At 36.8% G+C, this 12,764-nt stretch overlaps 1 protein-coding gene across 3 annotated transcripts in view; it reads left to right on the top strand.

The window, feature by feature from the left end:
• Positions 1-5,195: 5,195 nt before the first annotated feature.
• LOC138933154 (retinal guanylyl cyclase 2) overlaps positions 5,196-12,764 on the top strand; it is a 42,128-nt gene continuing 34,559 nt past the window's right edge. For all 3 annotated transcript variants that reach the window (XM_070295693.1, XM_070295694.1, XM_070295695.1), the window contains exon 1: positions 5,196-5,739. The gene's annotated coding sequence lies outside the window, so the exon portion shown is untranslated. The remainder of the gene's footprint in view (positions 5,740-12,764) is intronic.

Below are 12,764 nucleotides of genomic sequence, written 5' to 3'. Positions count from 1 at the left end.
AATGACTATTAATAATATTATTGATTATTAGTAATTCAAATAAAAATTATTCTATTTTTATCGCTTTGTCAACAGTCGTAATAATTTCACATAATAAATTATGGATATCCGGGTTTCAATTGGAATAGTCCGGGGTTTTAAACCTTTCGGTCCTAGGTCTGTATAATTACAGATGGCACTCCTATTTACACATCGAGGGGATTTTGTTTCAGAGTTTTCATAAATATGTATATACCCAGTAGTCTAATTAACGTTTAGAGAACCGGGAAGGTTGGGAGTTTTTATCTCTCCTTTCTGTAAGTTTCTTTCGTTTATTCTTCGCTTAAAACAACGTCGATCTCAATTATTTCGCGCTTTATCCTTTTCATCTCCGTCGTAAGATTAAAAGTAATTCGACACACAGCATTTGCATGATTATAAAAAATTAAACGTAGCGTAAAAGCATTTCCAATGCGATTTGTTGCCGCAAATAATATAGATAACAAATTTTATATTATTCTTTCTTTTCATTTTGCTGTTTTCTCTTCTTTTTTCCGTTCTTTCTTTCTTTGTGATTCTATTTTCCTTCTCTTCTTTCATTTTTTTTCTTTTTTTTTTCTTCTTTTCCATTTTTCTCCTACAGCTCTAGATCTCTTGACATGAAAACTTTAGCTCTCTCTCGTTACTAGCGTTGAGTTTAGAAATTCCATTCCGCAGATCTCTGTACGCATATGTACATATATATATATATATATATGTGTGTGTGTGTGTGTGTGTGTGTGTGTGTGTGTGTACAAATATTTACGTAAACGAATTTACTCCCTCTATGTATGGAAGGTGTGTACACATCAATTCTGTAGATATGATAATACATTTATGTATATAGCACGAAGAAATTAGCGAAACATCTCGTATGGAGTATAATAACTTTGTAATTGTGTGATATTTCGCGAGTTTTATTCACACGACAAAGTTTATACATGGAAATTCCAATATATAGGATAGTTTAGGTTTCCCTTGTGCTTTTAATTGCTCTTGTCTCGACAGTTCTTTAACTAAACTCTAACATGACATTTAAATAAAAATTAATATATTATTAGTAAGAAGTTGATATCCTTCTACATAAATGTCAAATGTCATGTATCTTGACATTTATACAATTACATAAAAGTTTCGCGTATATCGCTCTTTGTAGCTCCGAGATATACGTATGCAAATTCTTATCGGACGTTCTTGCGGGGAATCACATATGCAACCATAATCTAGCGTGCGCATATGCATGTTCACGACTGAGCATGACGCACCGTTATTGGATATTACGCTTTTGCTCGTGGTAATCACAAGATGGTATAACGCATGCACTATGATGATCAGTTGTAAACCCGACATATAAACTGCGTATAAAGGCGTGTTTTGTGTGAAAAATGTAACGTTCCAACTTATATAAGCTACAAATCGATCCTTGTAAAATAAAATCCTTTCAAAATTAAATTTTTAAACACGAATCATTTTACTCATAATCGAAAATATCAAACATATTGATATTTTTAAATGTAAGTCAGAACGCGCTGGAAAGGTGAAACCTGAAATATTAAAGATAGCGAACAGCAAAAGATACAGACGGACATTCCGTAAGATAACGCGACCAGTCGTGTGATTCGAGATTTCGCGCAATAGACAGATGTAGCCGCATAGTAACAACCTTGACCTGGGTCGCATAATTGAAACTTTTCATCGTCGAACGTGATGAACGCGTGAAAAACTCTCGTCGACGTATACGGCAAGCAGGCAACTATACCAAAATCGTTCGAAGTGCGGGGAAAACACATTTTCTAAGGAGTATCGACGTTCCCGAAAACCGCCGAAACTTCAAAATCGTGTGTTTACTCTCGCGAGAAGATGGAAATGAGAGCGGCGAAATCGCTCGCGATTCTAAGTTGATAAAAAAAGAAATTGCCCATTTCGCATGTCGATGCGTAGAAATTTTCTTGCGGATTGTTTTTTTTTTTTTTTTTTTTTAATGGTCCTGCTTTTCTCCAATATTTTCTCTTACGCAATAATGACGTGGAAAATTAATTCGGGAAAAAGATGAAATCGCTCTTGAATTTTTCAATGAATTTGATTTAATCGAAAATATATGTTTACACGACGTTTATATCATCAGTAATATTTTACGTCATTCGCGAGGCAATTAGTTGTAAATCTTGATAATTTGTTTAAGAACTAAATCTCGTAAAAGTTTCACACTGTTTTTTTTTTTCCCTGGACACGTTCTAATTCGCACGCTCGATGGGGCTCAATTTGATCGTCAGATTTAATTTCAGTTCGCGAAATGCTTCGATAGATGAGAAATACCGAGTATAGGGAGACTAGCGAGAGAACGGACGAGGGAGATAAGAGGAGGAGAAAAGCCGTATTAAATCCATCTTTGTACATACCGTGCTCGTAGACCTGAAAAATTTGTCACGCTAAACTAAGATAAATCGTTCCGAGACCCTTTTCGCTCGGAGAAACGTCACATTCTTACCCAGTCATGCTACTTAAGCTTTGAACTTGCTGTTACTTCAACCGGGTTTATATTGCGGGACGATGATTTAATAAGGGTACACCTTTCATTTATACGAGAGCAATCAACGTTTCATTTAACAACGACAAGCCGATAAAATCGCGTTTAACGAGGACAGTTTATATTTATCACAATACGCTGTATCAAAAGAGTAGTAATAAATTAAATTGACATCTTAAAATGTAGTATGATCGCGTTTATAACCACATTACGTGCGGTGCGTATAATATGGTTTGCGCGAATCATGATTTATTAATCCTGATAGCAAAACAAACAAATAAAATAAAACAAAAAAAGAAACATTTGAAACGAGACTGTTGTAGAAAATAGTAAAAAAAAAAAAAGGAATTTCTCTCACAGAGGTAAAAGTTATTAGATTAAAATGGAAAAAATGCAGGTCCTTAATTGTTTATTTTTTTTTGTAAATTATTCTAAAAAATAAATGTAATGAAAAAAAAATTGAGTTACAGTCTAATAATTTTTACATTTTTGTATTATATGTACATCTAAATTTTTCGTACATCGACAAATTGGTTGAGAACCATTAAAAAATATTTTAATCCTCGAAATAATTTTCTTTATATATTTTACTTTGCGCAAGATCAAGAATATGGCAAATAAATAGGACAAAAAATCAATTTCAATATTTGCAATGACAGAGAATGTGTATGTGATTGGCAGTAGTATATTAAATTTCGAAGATGAGCGATGATAAACGGAGATTCTTTACAAAAGAGCGAGATCTTTTAGAAATCTCGAAGATATTGCTTCGGCGCGATTTACTTAAATGTTATCACTCGTGAGGGCTTTAAAGCCCTCGTCTCGAGATGTATTACGCATATCACTGGAGCCCCGCACACATTTTGTCTCGTACGGTCGATGGCACCCAATCAGATTGTTAGATTCAATTCCAATTCGTCGGATATCTACGATAAAAGGAGAAAGCGCAAACGGAGGATAAGAAAAGAAAAGAAAAGAAAAGAAAAGTAAGAAGGTGAAAAATTTTATTTAAATATTTAAATCACAATAATAATTTATCTCGATTAAAAATTAATAATTTGTGATAAATTGATTGACAATCGGAAATTACAAGAGATCCGAGATAACGTTTAGGATAGAGTTATAACAAATACTAGAGCACGTTAAAATAGCTGGAAAATTTGTTGCCGCTTTTAATTTGCGGACATTAACTAGTTTGAGTTAGTACAACTTAGCGAAGGTACTTCATACTTTTCGCCAAGATTGTTCATGACTTTACTTTGATAAACTTTACCACAAAATCCACAATCTCTCTTGCTTCGCCAAATTTACTCCCGTCATATTACCTAACTATCTCAATTCTTCGAACATTTTTCATGCTTACGTTAACAGTTGGACTTTCCAACATGTATTAATTTTACATGGCAGATGCCTGATTTATTGGATTTGCAACTTTCGTTTCAATCTATAGAAAATTCGGAAGTTATATGGCAGAAAAAAGTATAAATTAAAAAAGGATCTCTCTCTTTTTTCTTCTCATTTTGCTCGATTCTCGTACATGACATTAATAAAATGAGATCAGTTATATTACGTTATATTTTCCATAAAATGATTTCAATGTTTTTTTCATTAAAATTCTAAATCTAAAGAATCAGTTATCATTAAATAATTAGTAAAATTTTTTCATCAATATAATATAAACTTTTTATTTTAAATATATATATATATATATATTAAGTATTAAAAGTTTTTATTAAATTTCTAAAAGAAAATTATTAAACAAAAACAAATTTATAAAAATTACGAAAACATTATATATATATATATAGTAGAATTTATAATATATTTTTCTATTATTTTATTTTAGCATTGTATTATACATTAGAAAGAAACATGTGAAAGATAGTTGAAGTTCTCGAGACAGTAAAACGTGACTTTAACTATTTATAGAAAGATACAAAGCTTGTAGTATGGTCACGTGATGGTCCATATAATGCGCGTTTACATAACTGAAATGAACGTATATAAGAATCGTGAGATAAACGGGCGCAAACACCGTAAAAGTGAACGTCTAATTTTATAGCTTCGGAAGCACGCATATGAATATAATTCACATCCTCCCCATCGTAATCGAATAAATCCGTATACACCAACATCGTAGAAAATTTTTCCTCGTCTCATGGATTTCATAAGGACTCGACTACAATTGGAGAACCGAAAGCGCTGTCGTATAAGGGTCCGCACAATCGACGACAATCTCGTCTCGACGAGACGCACGCTGACCGCACGAGATGCGTGTTTTCATTTCGACGATAGCCAATCAAACCGCAGTCCGGTTTCTCTCAATTCCGATCCGCGAAATGATGGAGAGGGAGAGGGACAATTGGATGTAGAACGACGAGGCCAGGGGAAAAGTCTGTGGCGATGAGGAACCCCCCTCTCTCTCTCTCTCTCTCTCTCTCTCTCTCTCTCTTTCTCTTTAGGCATAAGGGAGTAGGTAGGTAGGGATGATCCGGCCTACCCTCTGGTGCTGCTGGCGCGCGCGCTGGTGCTTTCGGCTTCCCCGGGACGGACTCGCGCTCTCACTCGCCGCCGCTCTCATCTCTTCGTCGCCGGCGTCGCGCGTCTCGTCGAGAGTAGGAGTGAGCTGGCCAGAGCTCTGCTGGTTGCTGGTCGTAGAGAGCTTTCGCAGTCAGTTCGATACCGAGCGCCGGAGCGTTCGGTACACGTTCGCAATATATGCGCGTGTTCCGTCATCGTCGCCGTTCTCCATTATCGCCGGCGAGGCTTGTTGACGTGCAGGGGGCACGGAAACGACGTCTCCCGGGGGTTGCCTGCGACACGCGGCGGGTACGCAACGCGGGACATGTGCGCTGCGCGGGGTTGAAAGAGCCGTCCGTATTCGAGCAATCCTGCAATCGCGAGGAGAATCATAAGATTTGCGAAATTACGATTGACAAGTCTCCGAATTCTTCCATCTCTTTCGCGCGATCGAGACTAAGTCGCTTGTTATTATCGTCGGACCGGTGCGGGACGATGACTCCGATCATGTGTACCACCTTTGACAAGTGTCCTCGCTTTGTCCGGTGAAGGAGCCTTTGAATTCCCGGGCGAGGGGGACGGTGTCCCTCTCTTTGAGTTTGGTCCTCGTGCCGGAGGGATACGATGGTATCGGGAGAAGACACGGCTTAAATGCCATCGTCGGCGATTGTCTCGTAAGTATACTTAACCGCGCACGTTGATCGCGCGTTACTTGAAGCTGATTCTCCCTCCTCTTCGTCGAACAGCGAGCTTTTATGAGGTGATAACTTTATATAAGTCAAATTCCCCCGAGATGACAAATATACCATAAGTTACTCGCGCGTGTATATCATATATTCTTATATTATAGCGATGAGGAATTTTAGCAGCGGACAAAAATACGTTCTCGATCCATATCCTCGTCGCCGATCCTCTTTGGAATTAATCCAAAGATTGAAACATCGTTTCTCTGGTGAATGCGAGAAGTTGCGGGGAGAAGGGGTTTAATTTTTTAATCGAAACGCGCGGCGTTAAAAGATCAATTTCTTTAATTGCGCGAATGAGAGATGCCCGTTCGGGCATTATTCGTGGAGAATTAACAGTTTCCAGGAGCGATGGTACGAGGGAATGATGGAATGTGCGGATAATATGCCGCACGCTGTGGAATACGCGCGGCCTCCTCCGTACGTAGTACGGTAAATGGCGGGACGGTTCTGCGAGCGGGCATATCCCACGCACTTCGCATATCGATCATCTTTCACCATCTCCCGACCTATTAATTAAGCAGCTAAGCGATGTGGTTCTGAATACCAAAACAAGAAATACGATCGGGAACGTTCGCGAGTAATCGCGGCAAAGAATCTCTGGCCGCTCGTTAAACATACTAGCAGTCTTCAGTAATCGGTCTACTTTGGAGAATGTAAAAATTATTTCTTAATCAATTTCTTATAATATATAATTAATTACTTATATATATTAATTATATAATTGATATATATATAATTCAATAATTTACATATAATTAATTAATTAATTAATTATTAATATATATAAACCATGCGACACAACATCTATACCGAGACTATTCTATTCGCAAGGATCTTTCGAGTACCTTTCTTCTCTTTCTCTTCAATTAAATTAAGTCTTTAATTTATCTTTTAATTCGCCGTCTCAAAAGAACAAAATTCACAATTCAATTTTTATTATTTAAACGCGCGGATTACTAACTCGCATAGAAAATTTTCGCAATTACTTCCGCTTTAACTCCGTTTTCTTTCCTTATTCTCCTTCGAGCTCTGATATAAACGTAATTTAATTTCTCCGCAAATTACAGCAGAATTGCGCGAAGCGCAAATTCAAAGGGATATCTCGCACATGAATGCGCATAGCGACACCCGCTAGTTTACGAGATATTTGTTAATCGCAGCCCGTTTATCCTAAGCACCGGACTCCACGATCTTGTTTCAGATACGTTGAATTGTCGACCGCCGGGTGCACTGACGCCGGGTGAAACGCCTGCATTCTGCTGGCGCGAAACAAAATGCATTTACGAAAGAGGGCCACTCTTAAAAACGCTCTGTATAATGAGAGAGGGGGGAAAAAAAATTAAGATCGCTGATTTATTTTTTATTTTTTTTTATTTTTATTTTTTTTTATTTTTGCTTTCTATCGCACTCCTACTAGAACGACGATGAAAGTTCGCGCGACCGTTTGCCCGGAAAAAAAGTCCTCTTATACTTCTAAAAGTTTCAGTAGATAAAGTCCGAGATACAACCGGAGCCAAAATCGCACGTGGCATCTTTACTAAGATTTGCGAAAAGAAACTCGCAACTTGAGAAGGGACGTAAATCTCACTAAACTTTTGTCATTAATGAGGGTAGCGTGTGGCCTAACAATATTTAACTTCAATTTACAAACGGTCCGTTTAATACCGTGTAAAATCGACGATAAAGTAAGTGAGACGCTCGAGAAAAATCGCGCCAGTGCGAAATATATTGTTGATCCGGATAAAGGGAATCTTGCTCTTTCTCTTCCCCTTCTCGTCATATTGAATATAACGTTCGTCCAAGGTCGATCTCCGAGTTTCGATCGTATCCTTTATTAGGATACGTTGAGGAAGCCGCGTCGATCCACCATTATCGTCCCCTGCACGGAATACGAAATGAAAGTGCCCCGCCGGCGATGGCGGGGAAATGTGCTCCCGCACTTATTTGTAACTCTATTACTAAAGCGACGGTATCTGGATTCTCGCGAGAATATTCAAGAACATAAATTTTGCGACGCGACTTCCACGAGCGCGCGATTTGATGATTAAGTTGGCAACTTTATTTCCAGTTGTTCGCGCATAACGCGTGCCTTTTTGTTTAACTATCGATATTGAAATCGACGAGTAAAATGATATCGGGAATGTTTCAATCATTTTCAATAAACAACTGTTTTAACGCGCACATTTTGCGAGAACGGAATGTTTAATAAAATTACATTTTTAAAACTCGCGTCCGTAGAATGTACGCAAACGTGATTTTAAGTCTGCAAAATATTCTGAAACGCGAAAAAGGTCATATGTGAAAAGATTCGTAGCTCTCGCACACATCGTGCGATGTAAATTTATTTACGGGTTTTAACTAAATATTGACGCGAAAAATACTCAAGTTTCACGGTTCAATATTCTTCCAAACGTATTAAACCTGGATTATAATGAGAAATGTCGAAAATAAACGATTTCAACAATTAGATGAATAAATCTGTATCATTAAACAGTGGCACGCGATCCGTAAGGATGGAATTATTCCACTGTAAAATGTACAATTAAGCAATAATAGCTATTTAATACACGAGACATTTGCGTGTTTTATCCGAGCACGTTGATTGAAAAATAACATTTCCATTATCATTTCAGCAACGGGATAACGCGCTCCTGTTTTCATACGCGAGTAACATGATCGACGAATCACAAATTGCGTAGATATCACCGGGGAGTTAATTTCTGTGTTTAAAGGCGCTTTGTGTATCGATTAATAAAATCTTTAAATAAAGCGTATCTCTCTCTCTCTCTCTCTCTCTCGTCCCCGTCGTCGTCTCGTCGCGGACTCTCGTGCAGACGACGATAAATGGCGAGAACGGCGTGGAGAAGGGAGGAAACACGCCATATTTTCGTTACGAATATCGGAAAATACGGGGCGGCATTTTATATAATGAACCGGCAATTATCCATGACGGGGAAATATTGGAAGAGTCTTTGGTTGTCCGGTATTTTTAGCGTCGGGGATATGTCCCCGACACTCCAGGAAATCTGTATAGCGTGGCGACTTACGTCGTCACGACTAACAAGGAGAGAACACTTTGGCTCTCCGCTCGTTTTCACAAACTGAAAATAGTGCGGCTTCGAGTCAAATATCCGCATTTTTTTTCTTTTTTTTACGTATTCCTTTGCGAATTTAAGGGTTGTTTTCACAGTCCCCTAAATAAAATACGAAAGTTTCCGCGGAGGGGCGAAAGGGAAGAAATTCGTCAATATTTAACTTTTTTTGTTAGATACCTCTATATACGAGACATTTAAAAATTTCTTTTTTATAACTATATATACACAATACGCGATGACATAGCTATATCGTTTGCGCGCGTGCAGACTCTGTGTTATTTTATCGATATTGAGATTCTATTAAAAATAATAAACCTTGTTGTTTTATTGATATTATAGTTTTATTTGTACAGCCATCATTTTATATCTATTAAATTTTCATTATCGTTCGTGCCACTCGATGATAAGTACATACACATAGTTTTTTTTTAACTATGTGTCGCGGGTTATAATTGACAGTGATTAATGATAGCGAGAATCCGTATTTTTTCTTGCTATAAACAGTGAATAAAATCGTTTTTTCTCTGTGGATCATTTATATCGATTTTGACCAGTTAAGCGTCACCGGGATTACTGTGTATTAGGCTGTCCCTTCGGCTTGAGATGAGGGTTCTCCAGACCTTGTTGAAAAGTTTGTCCCTAAGCCCGGTCCAGATTGGATACAGGCTGAAACTACGTAGACCGGTGTCCGGGCTGTGGTCAATTATTTTCGGTGACAAAATATTTTCATCCGAAACGTGCTATGCGCCACGTTCGATCGAAAACTAATCACTTCCGGGTGGAGCAAAGCCAATTTCGCGTGCATTCTATGAATGGCTGGCATATGTGTCGCAAACGAGAAACAATATCTGCCGAAATGGAAAACTCACCACGCGGTCAATCGACTTTATCATCTTATTCTCTCCTCCAACTAGGCCACATTGCCAGAATGAGATACTATAGATGCTAGCTGCAACTGTTACGCCCAACTTCCGTCGCTCTATCTTAAGTTGGGCGATCTGGTTTGTGCCTGATGCAAATATTTAGGGAACCCGGCAAAGCTATTCTCACATTTCGCGGAGCAATTTCGTGTGCCGGAGACACGATGATATGGTGATGAGGTCATTGCATGACCGGAGCATGTCTATATGTCGCGATCTGAAACTTTACATCTGGATGTGTTCTTTTCACCACAAAACAGATAATGAAAAGAATAGAGCAAAAGGAAGCAGTTATGTAGTAATGAAAATTAAATGATTTGACGAACAAAGAAACTAAAAACTAAACTAAAAACTTTTGGCAAGCGATTATCTTCCATCACAAGGCATCGTTGAAGAAAGGTTGAATTCAAATTTAATCTATTTTATTAGAATCGGAAAAAATATTTCGTCTATTAATTCGGTAGATATAATTATATTTCACTGTCAGTTCCAATATCAATTTCGGAATAATTTTGTTCACAAAGCTAAGAAAATAAATTAAGGATTTTGATACTACTTAATTCAACACGATTAATTGAATTTCTAATCTAAATAAATTGCAGTTAATTTATATTTAATTTTATGACAAAGAGAGAAAAGCAGAATTACAGTTTAATAGAAATAATTTAATAATATTCTTCATTATCTCGATCAAAGAGATTCTGATTGTAATACTGAGGAGAAAACACAAGTTTTTTTATAATTTAATGTCAGCTAATTGGTTTTTCTGTATATACAAGTAATGATTATCAGGCTCCATTACCGGAAGGAATTGCTCAACAAATACAACTAAAATAGAGCTCTTCCGATTGTTAAAAGACGAAGCTTTTAATTAAAAGTAAATGCCAGTACAATTTTGTACCGTACTGAAATTTCAAAGCAGGTAATATGTAGTATTCCCGTCAGAATATCTGGGCTAATGAAAAATTCATCCTATTTCGTGCAGAAAAAGAAATGGAAATCTCTTAGTCCCACGCACAATACCGAATTAAAAAATATCAGCTGTACAGAGTTAATTTTGAGAGCACTGTACTTTTTTTTCACCGGAATATTTTGTAGTAAATAATTTTAATAGACAACTAAAAGTTTTTTTTTTTTTTTTTTTTTCCGGGATAAGTGTAACGTAAGACTTTTTTCGTTTCTAAGCCTTCAACGTTTCCCCCAATTTCTATATTCTCAATGTGGGATCTTAGATTTTTCAGACCACATTTCATCTATTAATCGCTATAGCATATATGCAAAAGCACGATTCGACGATAATAAAAATAACTTCCTCTCCAACAAACGATCTTCTTAAGCTTGCACGTCTGAACGAGAGGTGTGTCCGTTTAATAAATGATTTACGAGCGGCGCTATGGGAGACCATGTTCGCATTGTGGTTTGCAATGGTTTTTCCGCTGTGCGCATTCCTCTCCGTTGGGCATATACCCTACTCAGTAAGAAATACAATGTCCATCCGTTCTTATTGCACCGTTGCAGTTTCCCATAGGGAGCCAATATTTTTTGAGCGATCGATGGACGCGCGGCGCGGATTCTCTCGATGATTTTGACGCGCGTCTTTCGCGAGTAAGCCAAATGATATCACTAATAGGTTATTACGTTTCGTAAATTGAAAGAAATTGCGATGTTTTTACTTCCGACACGCGAGAAGTTAATACAGGAACGATTGGATATCGGTCTAGCAGCACATTAGGCGAGAAAAATTGTAACACTGTTGATAAACTCTTGCAAAATCCATAACTTACATTTAACAACATGGCTGTCGAGATATTAAATGTTATAAATTTCGAAATCATTGATTAAAAATGACATTTAAAAATCAATTTTAATTATTTGAAAAAAAAAATCTGATAATCGCGCGTAATATTGTAACGTGATAATATAAATGTCGGAAATTTACAGAGGAATAGATTAAGTAATATCGAATAGCTTCATTAATGATTATACATTTCGACTGCAGTTGACAAGGATGAAAATATCAATTCCCATTATGCAGCCGCTTCTTAAACATCCGATTTTTTATCGCGAATCATTTCGTGTTGTATAATAGATATTTTTTATTCAGTCTTTTTTCCTAGTTCGTATTTCAATTTCGCAGAACTTATTCATTGCACTGGTTGCTGCTTTGTACATCTGGAACGCTCTCTGCCGTTGGTTACGTTATATAAAATGATTGACTTGCACCGGTTGAATAACTGGACACAATAACGCGGCAAAATCAATAATCATCCAGACGTATTCCGCGTTGTCGATAATTTTAAAGCGCTCTTTTGTATTGTATGCGCGTGTGTTGTAGCCATACATTATATTTTGGAAATTTAATATCTCGTAAATAACGAATATTATGCAGATCTTTGATACTATTGTTTACGCTTTTCACACAATTTCGTGTACGCATACTAAAAAAATACATGTAATAATCGTCGTTGTATATGTTCACCGTAACGTTTATCAAGTAAAATTATTTTTTCATCGAAGAATACCAATATGTAAATAAATAAAAATTGTGCAATTTAGAAACTTGCACATTGCTTTCTCATCATTTTATTTCGCTCACAAAGCTTAAAGCAAGCGAGCTTTTCAATTTTGGCTTTCTTATAAAGGAAGATATCTCAAAATTTGCGACAGTAACAACGTGTACATTTCTCAAAAAATTTTCTAAAAGATGAACTCTTTCATCAAAATCCTCACCAAATTCAATATCAACCATTCTTTAATGATACTCTATTTACATATGTAAAAAAAATTCAACCCGATGTCTAAAAATTTGCGAAAGTTGGAGGTTGTATAATGTACATTCCGTACATACATACATACGGACATTTTAAAACATTCTAAACACATTGGCATAGAAAACTGAAAAAAAAATTTTGTCACGAAAACAAAGCTTCCTCTGTAA

The sequence above is a fragment of the Polyergus mexicanus genome, unplaced genomic scaffold (assembly GCF_030449975.1).
Source record: "Polyergus mexicanus isolate NDT 795.1 unplaced genomic scaffold, iyPolMexi1.0 SCAF_5, whole genome shotgun sequence".
In the NCBI taxonomy this organism is placed as follows: Eukaryota; Metazoa; Arthropoda; class Insecta; order Hymenoptera; family Formicidae; genus Polyergus; species Polyergus mexicanus.
Note: the sequence above shows the minus strand (reverse complement) of the source record. Positions and strands in the feature narration are given on the sequence as shown.